The sequence below is a fragment of the Magallana gigas genome, chromosome 9 (genome assembly GCF_963853765.1).
Source record: "Magallana gigas chromosome 9, xbMagGiga1.1, whole genome shotgun sequence".
NCBI classification, from domain to species: domain Eukaryota; kingdom Metazoa; phylum Mollusca; class Bivalvia; order Ostreida; family Ostreidae; genus Magallana; species Magallana gigas.
The window spans coordinates 34,567,604-34,580,902 of record NC_088861.1 but is presented as its reverse complement, the minus strand read 5'-3'; positions in this window follow the sequence as shown (position 1 = coordinate 34,580,902).

The window sequence follows — 13,299 nt, the reverse complement described above, 5'->3', positions numbered from 1 at the left end:
GAAGTGGATTAGAGGGTTTACTATGAATTTATAAGTCATGACTCATGAGTTCGAATCCCGCTGGCGTTTTTACAATTTTTACCTCTCTGAATATTTAAAGCTATTTTTTGGCTAAAAATTATAAAATTTGAAAATTCTTAATCGTTGAAAGTATTCTAATTATAATGTACTTTAATCCACATTAATATCGACAGATGTCCCATGCCACCTTAATACGAAGGGTTTATACACCTGAATGCTGTATCAACAGTATCATAGTAAATTTTGTGCACTTACTGAGTCATGTTTAGTTTGAACCAAGTTTTTAAAAAATAAGTCTGTTAAAAAACTTTAATCCTAACCATATATATACCTGATTTTGAAGTACTGCAAAAGAGGTCATGTTCAAATTTTGTACATTTCTTCTTACCTCTTCTCCTGGGGAAAGCTTTGGAGTAAAATTATGGGGAGCTGCAGCAAGTGGTGAAGAATCCAACGATGGCATTATTGGAAGCTAAAAATATTGTTATTAATAATTAAAATCACTGGATAAAGAGCTTGCCTACATCAATTATTCACTGAAAACACTGTTATGTACACTTCATTATCATATATCAATCTAGTCCGAAATATCTGACGTTTTTCTGGCTTTTTTAACGATTTTGATATTTACTGGCAAGTAAATATCAAAATCGTTAAAAAAGCCAGAAAAACGTCAGATATTTCGGACTAATACCAATCAAGAGGTCTTCATTGGGGTTATCGGTCACAACTGAGACCAATACCTCCCTCAGCCATTTCAAACAATCCTTATTCCCATGAATCAAGAGTGGAGTTGAACTGGTCCAGACCCCCCTCCCCCGAAAAAAAACACTTTAAAAATTATAATTAACTGGTTAGATAGTTAAATCACCAAAAATATACAATTAAAAAAGGATAAGTTGATCCTCCTACCTCCTTAACTAATTATAACTGTTAAATTACTTAATAGCACTGCTTTTTTTCAGTTTTCAGTTCACAGGTGATGACCCCCCCCCCCCCCCCCCCAGCCATTTCAAGTAGTAAATGAAAATACATTGTAAACTTGAAAGATATAAATTTTATGCTACTTTTGAGAGCTTGTCAAAATAATTTTGAGTCGGACAGTTATATACAATATACGTCCTATGGCCTTTTTCTTAGGGAATTTAAGGGACCCCCTCCCGTTTCTAAAAAAAATCCTTGAAACACACTTTTAAAATTCTAGCATATTAGCTGATTATCTATTGTATCAAAGCAAAATTACACATTTAGCATAACTAGCATTGTATTACGACTTACTGTTTTACTTAATCTATGGCTGGCAGAATTTCTTGGCGTGGAGGTGAAAATGCCAACTGAAGATCTTTTCCTCGAGTTCTTTGGTCTTTTCGAAGACGCACTCGGCTCGTCTGAATCGTTGCTACTGGATTCCTCATCTGGGTGAAAACTATCCTCCGAGTCGTTTTCGATGTAATTCGTATTTTCAGAATCAGACATTGTCGTTTGCTCTATTAGAATGTGCGGCAACGCGGGATGAGAGATATTTACTGTATCTTACCGCCAAAATTTTATGACGTTATTTTCGCATCTTGAATCGCGCATCTGAATATTCTTTCGACATCTACTTAAACATGGTATATTAAACAGGAAATGTATAGATATTTAAAAACATTCAAATGATTGATTTTTTTCACTCATTCTTCCTTTTTTACAAATTACGAAAATGTACAGCATCATTTTCATACAATCAGCAGCAGCAGTTTTCGCGGTATCCCAAACTGAGCGGTTACACATTTACCCAGTGTGTGAACACGTGTAAGAAATGATCTTTTGAGGGTGGTCGGACGATACTGGAATACGGAGCATAACAGGTATGTGTTTTATTATATCGTCGCCTATTTTCACTTGCGTGATGTCATTTTGTGATGTCATTTTTGCTGTATCTTATGCTACAGACCCTGAAACGTGCTACTACACCTCTAAAACGAACCGTACCGTTCCGTGCAAGAAACGAACCGTACCGTTCACAAAACGAACTGTACCGTTCACAAAGCGAACCGTACCGTTCACAAAACGAACCGTACCGTTCACAAAACGAACCGTACCGTGCAAAAAGCGTGCAAGATAATTTATGTAAGACCCGCCTCCAGACGGACAAAAAAGCGTACCGTACCGTGCAACTTCCAAATACGGCTTATTGACCTAATGTCTTTCGATGAATACGGACGGAGATTATCGCTGACCAGTTAAGTTCAATATTTTGCTAGATTTTTTTTAAACGGGATTAGAAAACACATACTAAGATTTAAAACTGTAATTCTTATTAAAACAGTTACGATATTTTAATTTAATTTCCTTTCTAAGACCTAAATCATCTCAAAACTTGCACCGCCGATTTCTTAAACATTGTAAACTATTAATGTTCACACAATTCGTGGTTATACTATTTTGATTATTCTTATGAAATGTTTGAAACATTGGGTACACACTGTGCCTTACATGGCTTTAAGTGATTCTCAGGAGAGAGAGATGAATGAGAGAGAGAGAGAGAGAGAGATCTCGTTTCCTGCGACATTAAAAAAATAGCGTATGTTTAGAAATGAATACATTATGGCTAAACAAGGGTTGATATATTATAATATATAATTTTATAGCCCTTTTAAATAAAAAAAAATGCCGACTTCAGTTACGCGGACCTTTTGATTTGTTAATTAATCTACAGCTAAACTTTAAACCAATTAAAATAGAAAAGAAAACATTGCAGATCATGTTTTTAAATATATGTGGATGTGCTGTAGTAAATGATAACCACATATTACCGGTGACTCGAGTGATTTGTACTTCAGCTATTTATGTAGCAATAAATAAACAAAAAATCACTCTTATATGATATATCATAGATAAATACATGTACACCAAATCTTAGTAAATTAAATGCAAGCATCGAACGAAAAAAGACCACACATTTCATTAAATAACTTTCAACTTTATTTCCCGCATAGCTGGTAATGGAGTGATTTCTGTTCATGTGATTTCACATGAACAGAAATCGCTCGTGCGATATATGTGTACAGAAGCTGATCAGAAACACAGCAGCGTCTTTCATCTTAGGTTCTATACACAACAGGTGTTATTGTCTTATTTTGTTCACTGGCGTCGGAAGCAAATTGAAAGTGGGGGGGCTAGACTAATCCTCAGAAATATTGCGAAAAAAAACCGATTTCCCAAAATCATGAAAATCCTAATCCGGGGGGGGGGGGGGGGGGGGGGAGGAGGAGGGAAAGTATACCTATCCAAAAAAAAATAATTTATCTACCAAATTTTTTTTCTCCAAATCTTGATATTCCTAATCCGTGCGGGGGGGGGGGGGGGGGGAGTTGGGGGGGGGGGGAGGCCTTTTACTTCAACTTTCTCAATCTTTCAAGGTTAATTTAGGAACAACTATAATTCCGGCGATAAAAAGTGGGGGGCTAAACCCTCTATGATGCTATGTGCCCAATGGTTAGGTCTACATTTGCAAAAAAAGTGGGGGGGGCCCCCCCGGTTCCGACGCCTATGTTGTTCTTTGGCAGTTATCGTACTTTACAAGTAACTCTGTATATTTGGACGCTTAAATAGGTGTACACGGGATGCCGGTATTCACACCTTTCCACGGACACCTGTTTGGTAACTCATTACAACCTGTCGTGTGTATAGTCTGAATATATCTTACTTCAACTTTGTTTGTCTCGTGGATTTTCGTATTCTCTAAAAAAACAAAGGAACTGCCTGTAGATATGTACACAAACAACTACACGGCAGACTATCGGCGCGTGGATCCGTAAAACAATTCAGCGACTCTATAAAAGCGGGATTTTCACAAATATTTACTTGCAATAAAATATCATTTACCGGGTACATTAATGTACCAAAAAAAATGATTAATTATATTGCAAATATTCGAATGGAATTTTAACATTTTGCAAGTAGATGTAAGCATAAACACAGCTCTTTTTAAATTCATTTTCAATCTAATATGTGTTATGTGAAATAGCGTCAAAATTTTAACCGTCGAGATCAATCTGAATACATCGTCTACTGTACAAACGTTTAGTCATTGTGTTGAAATCGTTGCGAATACCATGAGTCTAAAATAAATGAATTAAATTCATACAAATGAAAATCTAATAATTCCAAATTGTTTGCACACAATTACATACACTCTCAGAGAGAGAGAGAGAGAGAGAGAGAGAGAGAGAGAGAGAGAGAGAGAGAGAGAGAGATTGTGTGTTGATTATATTACTTAAATTAAAGTTTTATCTCTGAACTATATTATTTAGGTTTCTATAGTTGGTCATTTGAGCGGGATTTTATCTCTGGACTCCACGTGCTTCGCCTGTCAATCAGTTTAAGTATAACAGTGCAGATCACGCCATGTGCCGCGTGCTACTTGGCTCCTCCTATATGGCTAGAAGAAAATTATCGAATGAAAACTTTTTTGTTTTATGATTTCTTAAATCCCTATTAAAAAGAATGTTTATATTTGAAATTATTCAACAATAATTTTCTTCAGACTTCATAATTACATAACTCATGTACTGGCGATCAAAGTCTTTTTCCCTCGCTGTCGTATTATTTTTGTTACTAGATAAATTCATAATATATTTATCACTTTAAACATTCATTTGTTGATTACCGGGTATTTTTCCGTGACCTGTTTTCTACAAGTCTGTGTGTAAAAAGGTAAATAAAATATAAACAGGTTAGTCAGCATCTGTAAATCGTCAGCTAAATCGCATGCATACAGTGAAGAGCGGACACTTGTTCAAAAGAATGATAAATATCGCCATTAAATGCTATTGACTTGCGTACATCCAGATGCGTACACATCGTAAGAAATATGTTACATGTACATGTATAGTTTAACGGAAAAACAAAAACTAATAGTCATATTTTGACTATACACGCGATCTTAGTTTAGATTAGAGAAGCGATGACGGGTTACATGTAGGTACAAGTATGATCTGTGTATACGCACAAGTGCAGAAAATCGTAGAATCAATATTTAAATAAATAAAAATTCGTGTCATTACTCAAAAAAACTATGTAACAATTGATTTCAAGATTTCTTATCTGAAATTCATTGTTTATCTTATCATTAACCGCGTGTAATTTTACATCATCTTTTCACTAAGGGAATTTGATCGGCAATAGTACCATGTACAGTAGTACGCAATAAAGAATGATCATACGAATTATGAATAAAAAAAGAAAGATGCTTGTAAAAATAATAACTAGCCGAGAATCAAGACAACGATTAAGGGAAATTAAGAAATATTGGAATAAAGTCGGGGCAGTTTTTTGTAGCAATTTTAAATGGATAAAAAATATTTAATGACTTCATTTCAAGTGCATGTATAGAAATAAAAACTTATATGTTTGTAAAATTATCGACAGCTCGCTGAATTAAATAAAATATCGGATTAAAGTCAAACAGTTCTTTTAATCTATCTTAATGATTACATTTATCTAAAATTAAATACTAATAATAACAGACTAATCAAAATAAAAATTACCCCCGCTTCCCGGTTGTCACCGAGTACACGTTTCACGAAACTTATTAAAAACAGGGGAACGGATGGAAGTTCTGATTTTAAATAGATTGAAATACATGTGTAAAATATCATATAGATAAACCATAAATTCCATTATCATATGTCATTATTACCACCTTGCTGAAGTACATCGGGTAAAAACTAAACGAAATTATTTCGAGAAAAATCAAAGGGTTCAGGCCACGCCTACCTCATTAATAAAGCGCGCAAACCGTTCACAAAGCGTGCAGCTATTTTTAGCAAAGCGTACCGTGCAAGAAGCGAACCGTTCCGTTCACAAAGCGTACCGTACCGTTCACAAAGCGTACCGTACCGTTCACAAAGCGAACCGTACCGTTCATAAAAGGAACCGTACCGTTCACAAAGCGAACCGTACCGTTCAAAAAGCGTAACGAACCGAACCGTGCAACTGGTGTAGTAGCACGTTTCAGGGTCTGTAAACAGTCGGTATCGATACATGTATGTGTGATACAATTTAATATAATGTATATATGATCACTGATGATGGCTGTAATCACAAACAATGGAAGGACATTTGCAATATCTAATTTTCTTTTCAGCAACAATTTCACGAATTGTGTTATGTAGTGATACCCACATGCACGTAGCAACAGGCCCCCCCCCCCACCACACACACCATTTTGTTTAACCAATAACCAACCTTCCTTACTTATACAATCACACCTAAATAAACTTAGATTTGTAATGATAAATTGCCTCTCTACTTTTATTGCATGGTAAATAATGATAATGAAAGTTTGTGTTTAGGGGTAGCTGATATGTATATGTAACTATTTCAGTCAGTTAACTGATAACTTGGTTTCAAATGAAACTCCAATGCCTCATACTTTGATATTAAGAACGTGCTTTACAGTTGATCAATTTCATCTTTACACATAAATGTCAATGATCAATTCTTTGGTGATCCTTACTGGCGTAATGAAGGGGCCGTGAAACCCTGTGACAATTATGCCCGTTTCAATTATGGTGATTTCAATTCTTCGTGATGTTGGTCACCAAAATTTTGTGTCTATCTCTGTAGCACAGTAAGTATAAATGTGGTTTTCTAACCAAAAAGTCCCGAGTTTAATTATAGTAGTGACTTGTTTTTGAAAGTTAATTTTCCCCCCAAATTGAACATTTTTCAGTCATTTTCAAGTCAAATGCATGCTTGAATTTCATGTCTGTAAGAAATATTAAATAGTGGCGTCAAAAGCAAATTGAGGGGGGGGGGGGGCGGCAAAACTTATCAAAAATCTTGACAGGCTAAAATAAAACTATGGTTATGTATAACTTTGCCAAAAAAGTGGAGGGAGGGGGCTAAGTGCCCCCCTACACCCCCCCCCCTTGTTCCAACGCCTCTGTAAAAAATCCTATTTGTATTATTTCTAAAGTGTGAAGTACATTTAAACACCCATTATTTACATCTTCTCATTAAGTTTACCTTTGTTAATAATATGTAAATGGCCTTATTAGTATAAAAGATCAAAGATAGAAACAAAATTTCTTCGAAACATGAAAGAAAAAATAGATTTACCTGCCTATGAAACGTTACTCAAATCATAATAGATCAAATGTCATGTGCTCAGTCTATAATTATGATTTTTTTTGCGTGTGTTTGGAAATATATAGATCTGCATGAGCCAAAGGAGGGGAAAGGTGGCTTTTTCTTTCAGCTCCTTTGCGCCACCATAGTGGATGCCATTTTGTTCAACAAAGTAAATGTGATCATTAAATGACTGGCACTTATCAATGTTTATCAATATTGCTTCTGAATTAAATTAGTCCGAGTATCAAACTACGTCACAATACGGATTTTACAATATTGGTACGACTTTTACATAGCGTTTTAGATATCCAGTATTGATTTCGCTCTTGTAAACAATGTCAATAATAAGCAATTAGAACGGTAATGTATGTATTGAATGAGAGATAGAAATGATTAATGTTGAGAAACTCGATTTTGTAAAAGTAAAATAAAAAACAAAATTTCTTCGGATAATAATACACTGATTAACCAGGATGCTTACACCACTAATTTGAGACCTACATGTAGAACTTTGTGAGCAGGCAAATTGAAATCCACATAAGAGGGAACAAATGTTAATGACAAATTAAATTATTTCTATTGTTTGAATATTGATTTGGTGCATTATTTTCATTAGTATACTCGTAATGACTCCTACCCCTTTGTATGATTAACATTTGCATAATATTAATATTCATTACAGGAATGTGTTAATTTAATAAGATTTAAGTGATTTGTACACTTGTCAAAAATTGTTATAGTATCATAACGAATCACAATAGACCAAGCTTAATTATGGTCACATCTTATATGCTTATATATCCTCTTTGTTTGATGCCCCCCCCACCCCCCCTTGCATTTAGTGCTGAGTATAGGATTACCTTAATTAATAAAACTTTTCAAGATTTCAGATTAGATAAGAGCCAAGCCCCCCAATGATTGTGAATCGCTTCTACTAAGCTTGCAAAGAAGTACAGGGAAACTTTAGTTTTCAATTTTATGATTATTTCATCTGACAGGTTAACATGACTCTCGCTTACTGATGTTTATTGCTTCTGAACTAAATTTAAATAATAAAAAAAAAATTAGCCCCCTTCCCCCCCCCCTTTCCAAGAATTGTGAATCACTTGCACTAAGCTTGCAAAGAAATACACAGAAACTAAGTTTCATGATTATTTCATTTAACAGGTTACCATACAGCAGTTGTTGGTCATCAAAAACGAAGCAAGAGCATTTATAGAAATCTTTGCAGTATTAAGGAAGTTTATGGTACTTGAATTACGGTATGTTTTAATTAAACGTGTTATAAGAAAGACTTTTAATTGTCATGACAAAACGTCTTATCGCTTAGATTATAACTGAGTTTATGCAGTTAAAGTGTAAGTCGATGAATAATGAAAAAAGAAAATAAGACTTCAAGCTATAGGGTGCTCTTGATTTTCCAAGAAGGTGTACACTTTTATAAATCAAGTGCATTGGTGTATTGTTTTCGTGTACACTGGTTGAACACTTTTCTACAACAAATCAGGGGCATGTATTGTGAAGTGAAACACTGAAATTGATTATGTACATTTTGTATGTCGCTTACTTACTGTATTTAATATGTAAATAATATAAACACATTGTTCACATGCATAACCTATGAGATATTTTTCCTTTGGAATAAAGAACTTAAACTTGAAACAAATATTACGATTTTATGTAAATTATGATTAGAAACTTGACAAATGATTTCACCAATATAATGGAGTATTATGATGTACTTGTTATACAACACAAAATGATAAGATGGGTGTACACCCAGTTAAGCTAAATTAAGAGCACCTTTAATTCAAATTATATGATTTATATTGTTTCATCATAATGAAAGAAAAAAGCCAAGAATAATCAAAGTGATTTCATTGAAGTTAATTATTAAAAATATGTATTATTATTTTAGCTAAATGGGAAAACACTCTTTAGACAGAAAGAGGAGAAAGAGACGAGAAAAAAGGAAAAAACACAGATTAGAAAAGGCAAGGCACCGGCAGTTGAATGAGAGTTCAGAGGAATTCGAAATGTTCAATAAAAAAACCAGTAAATATTATGTGACTTTTAAATGAAAAGCATATTTATACCCCCGCTCCGAAGGAGAGGGGATATACTGTTTTACCTTTGTGTGTCTGTCTGTCTGTCCGTGAGTAACAAAAATTTTTGTCGCATTTATCTCAGCAACTATTTATCGCAGATGCTTGACATTTTTACACAGTGTTTGTTAAGGCATGCCATATCGTGGGATACATTTTTGTACCAATCGGACGTCAACTTTCTGTTAAATGAGTACTTTGTTTATTTTAGCCAAAATTATCAAACAATTTTTTCTCAAAGATTTCACAGCAGCTATTTATTGCAGATGTACGAAAGCCGAGAAGGATCATTCGAGATTCGAGATTCGAAATACGAGATTCGAAATACGAGATTCGAGATTCGAAATTCGAGATTCAATATCTAAATTAACCAATCAATATATAAACTAGAGCTGCGCTGGTGCATATATTTACCCAAATGGACCAAAATATAACCAAATGAATTTTAAAAATTTTGACAAAAAATTAGTTTTAAACGTACGACTCTTTTTCAATTCTAATCGGGTATGTCCTTTAGAAAAATCTTGAACCACACACATTTTAGCAAAAGTAAACATTTGTATGACTTATATGTAATTATTGTCAATTTTGGTGCGGTGGGGGGGGGTAGGAAACTACAGAGAAACTTAACTTGGCTGTGAAACATATGCTTTTATTCTTTCTTGTTGATATATCAATGAATGAATTATAACAAAATATATGTACAACAATTAATTTTGAAATATTCATGCACAATCAAATAAAAGGTTTTACTGTTCTCTGCACAAGAAATCGGCAATGTGAACAAGTTGGCACCCTATCATCCCTACCTTTAATTGTAGAGAGTAGGTATCCTTCTATATTGAAAACAATTCCAAAAGTAAGACTCATAATAAGTTGTTTACTGCGGAAAAGGAAAAAAAATTGTATTTATTAATAATTCCGTATGATGTGATAATATCTCAATGATTTATCGCTTATGAAGTTCTCTACCATAACCGCATTTTTACACAAAAGGGGTGAATAAACCCGGGTTTTAAACTATTACTGGTGGTGAAATACCTTAGGGTTCAAACGCATCAGGTGGAAATGCACCAGGGCAAACAAAATCACTTAGATCCGCGAAGCACACTGCATTATTACTAGTCTACTTAGATATTCTGTGTAAAAGTAAATACAAATAATTATTTAGTTAGGTAGGGAGAAGTGAACATAGCATTTATTTGTATATAAGAGCATGTACGTATGATTTTTATTTAGAACAGTTTCATGTCGCTAGGATACATATTTTCAGATCCTTGATTTGATTGGTTAATTTAGATATTGAATCTCGAATTTCGAATCTCGAATCTCGTATTTCGAATCTCGTATTTCGAATCTCGAATCTCGAATGATCCTTCTCGGCTTTCGTACAGATGCCGGAAATTTTAACACACTATTTGTTTAGGCATTCCATATTGTGGGATGTATTTCTCTACCAATCGGATGCCAGCTTTCTGCTAAATGTCGACTTTGCTTATTTTGCATATTCACATCAGAGCAGGGATATCACTAGTGAGCCAAATAGCATTGGCTCACAGATATCTTGTTTTATTTATTCTCTTACTTGATTTCACTCATGAATTTTATTTTATGATTGCTTGCTAATCATTAACACTGCACAAAAAGAGATGTACCGTACTTAATGCTACAATTATTCAGTTTCAGTTTCTCAATATACGTATTATTCAATTTCCAGCAGATAATATTTGGCCTGATAGGAAAATGATTTTGGGTTGAAGGAAGTTGAACGGGAAATTCATGAGCAGTGCAAAGAGGATGGTATATACATATACGATACCTTTGTAGAAAAAAGAAGTGCCTATAAATCAGCTAAAGAGCTTTTTGGGGATGGAGACAGGGATGTCTTGAAACTGCGGAAAATGCTAGATGATGAAAAGGACAAAAGAAAGAACCTTCTAAAATTTACAAACCTCTGTGTTCATGTCATCAAAAGTAAAAAGAAATGTAAATTTTGTGCCAAGTTCTGAAAAGGTTTTATTTTTTTTATAAAAGCTAATGTATTTTTAGTTTTTAACATTTGCTTCAGTCCAAACAAAAATTGTCATTATTTGAGCTTTGTATACTAGATACATTAGTTACTGGAATTGTATTTTTTTTCCATTAAGAATAGACTGGAAGGGTACATTGTAAAACATGTCTGAGAAACAAAAACTTTCAGTTTTTCACCAAGCTCAGCGAAAAAAAAATGTCAAGAAAAGAAATGTAAACAATCATTTACATCTAGGTATTTTAGGCAGCTTAAGAAAAATATTTTAGCAATAATCAATGGAATTGTTTCAAGTCAGTGTCTGAAAATGTTGCAGTTTTGTCTCAGGATATCGATGAGGAATTTTCTGATAGCTCATCTGATGAAAATCTTTCTTCTCAAAGATTACATGATGTTTTTCAATCTTATGTACGAAAACATTTTTCTGAAAATAATTGTACCGCCGAGTCTGAGAGTGAAGATGAGGTTTGGAATAATGCAAGTTTGGAGGATTTAGATTTAGACCTTCAGACTGAAGAACTCTTAGAAAGAAATGAAAGCAATGATGTGAATGTTTCAAACCCAAACATGAAATTTGGGACACTTTTAATGTGGTTCTGTATGTTCATATGTACCTGGCAAGCCATTTTCATGCTGCCAGACTGTGTTATTGACAACCTTCTTTCATTTTTAAGTACATTTTTTTGTCGAATCGGAAAAGAATCTTTCATATTTTCGAGCTTAGCTACTGTTTTTCCAGGTTCTGTGTATCTGTTATGGAAAAAGATAGGCTTGAAAAAAGACAATTTTACAAAGTATGTTGTGTGCAGAAAATGTTTCTCCATTTACTTGTATGATGATTGTTTAATGAATTTAGAGGGTGAAACTGTGTCTGCCAAATGTCCTTTTGTAGAATATCCAAATCATACACAGCCAGCAAGGCGAAGACCATGTGGGGAATTGTTGTTGAAATCTGTAACACTTTTAGATGGTACAAAAAAACTTTATCCATTTAAGTCTTACTGCTATAAACCTATTCAAGAATCTTTGCAAGATTTAGTTAAAAGGCCTGGGCTTGAAGATCTTTGTAACCATTGGCGATTACGAAAGCAGTCACCTAGGTTTTTGACAGATATTTATGATGGGAATGTTTGGAAAGAGTTTCAGAGCTCAGAAAAAAACACTTTTTAACCCATCGAAACAATTATGGCTTAATGTTAAATCTAGACTGGTTTCAGCCATTTAAACATGTTAAATATTCAGTTTTGTATGCAGTTATTTTGAATTTGCCTAGAGAGGAAAAAAATTTAAATTGAAAAATGTTTTATTGATAGGTGTTATTCCAGATTTAATACATGAACCTTCTGTAAATAGTTTCATAACACCTCTTGTTAATGAACTTAAAGTAGCATGGTCGCAGGGATTTCAGTTGGCTTCAAACAAAAGTTCATATTTAAAAAAGAATTTTAAAGTTGCACTAATGTGTGTTGGATGCGACATTCCAGCAACACGAAAATTATGTGGATTTTTGGGTCATTCAGCAACATTGGGTTGCTCAAAATGTTTTAAAAAATGTCCAGGTAGTGTAGGCAATAAAGATTATTCAGGTTTTGATGTAGAGAATTGGCCAGTACGAACACTTGATGATTATAATTTATCCATGAAAGCTGTTAAAAAAGCTAGAACTCAGACAGAAGAAGAAAGACTTGAATCTTTTCATGGAGTAAAATATTCGGTATTAAGTGAACTAGACTATTTCAACCCAATAAGAATGTCCATTGTTGATCCCATGCACAATTTATTTCAAGGAACTGCAAAAAAAAAAATGATGAAAATGTGGCTTGATTTAAAAGTTTTACATTCAGATCAGTTAGTTCTGATTCAGGAGAAGGTTGATTCTGTTGATGCAGCAAGCAACATAGGTGCAATTCCTAGAAAAATTGCATCCTCGTTTGGAGGATTTACTGCTGAGCAATGGAAAAATTGGACCATTTTTTTCTCGATTTTTGCACTAGCAGATATTTTGCCTAAAACAGATTTGGA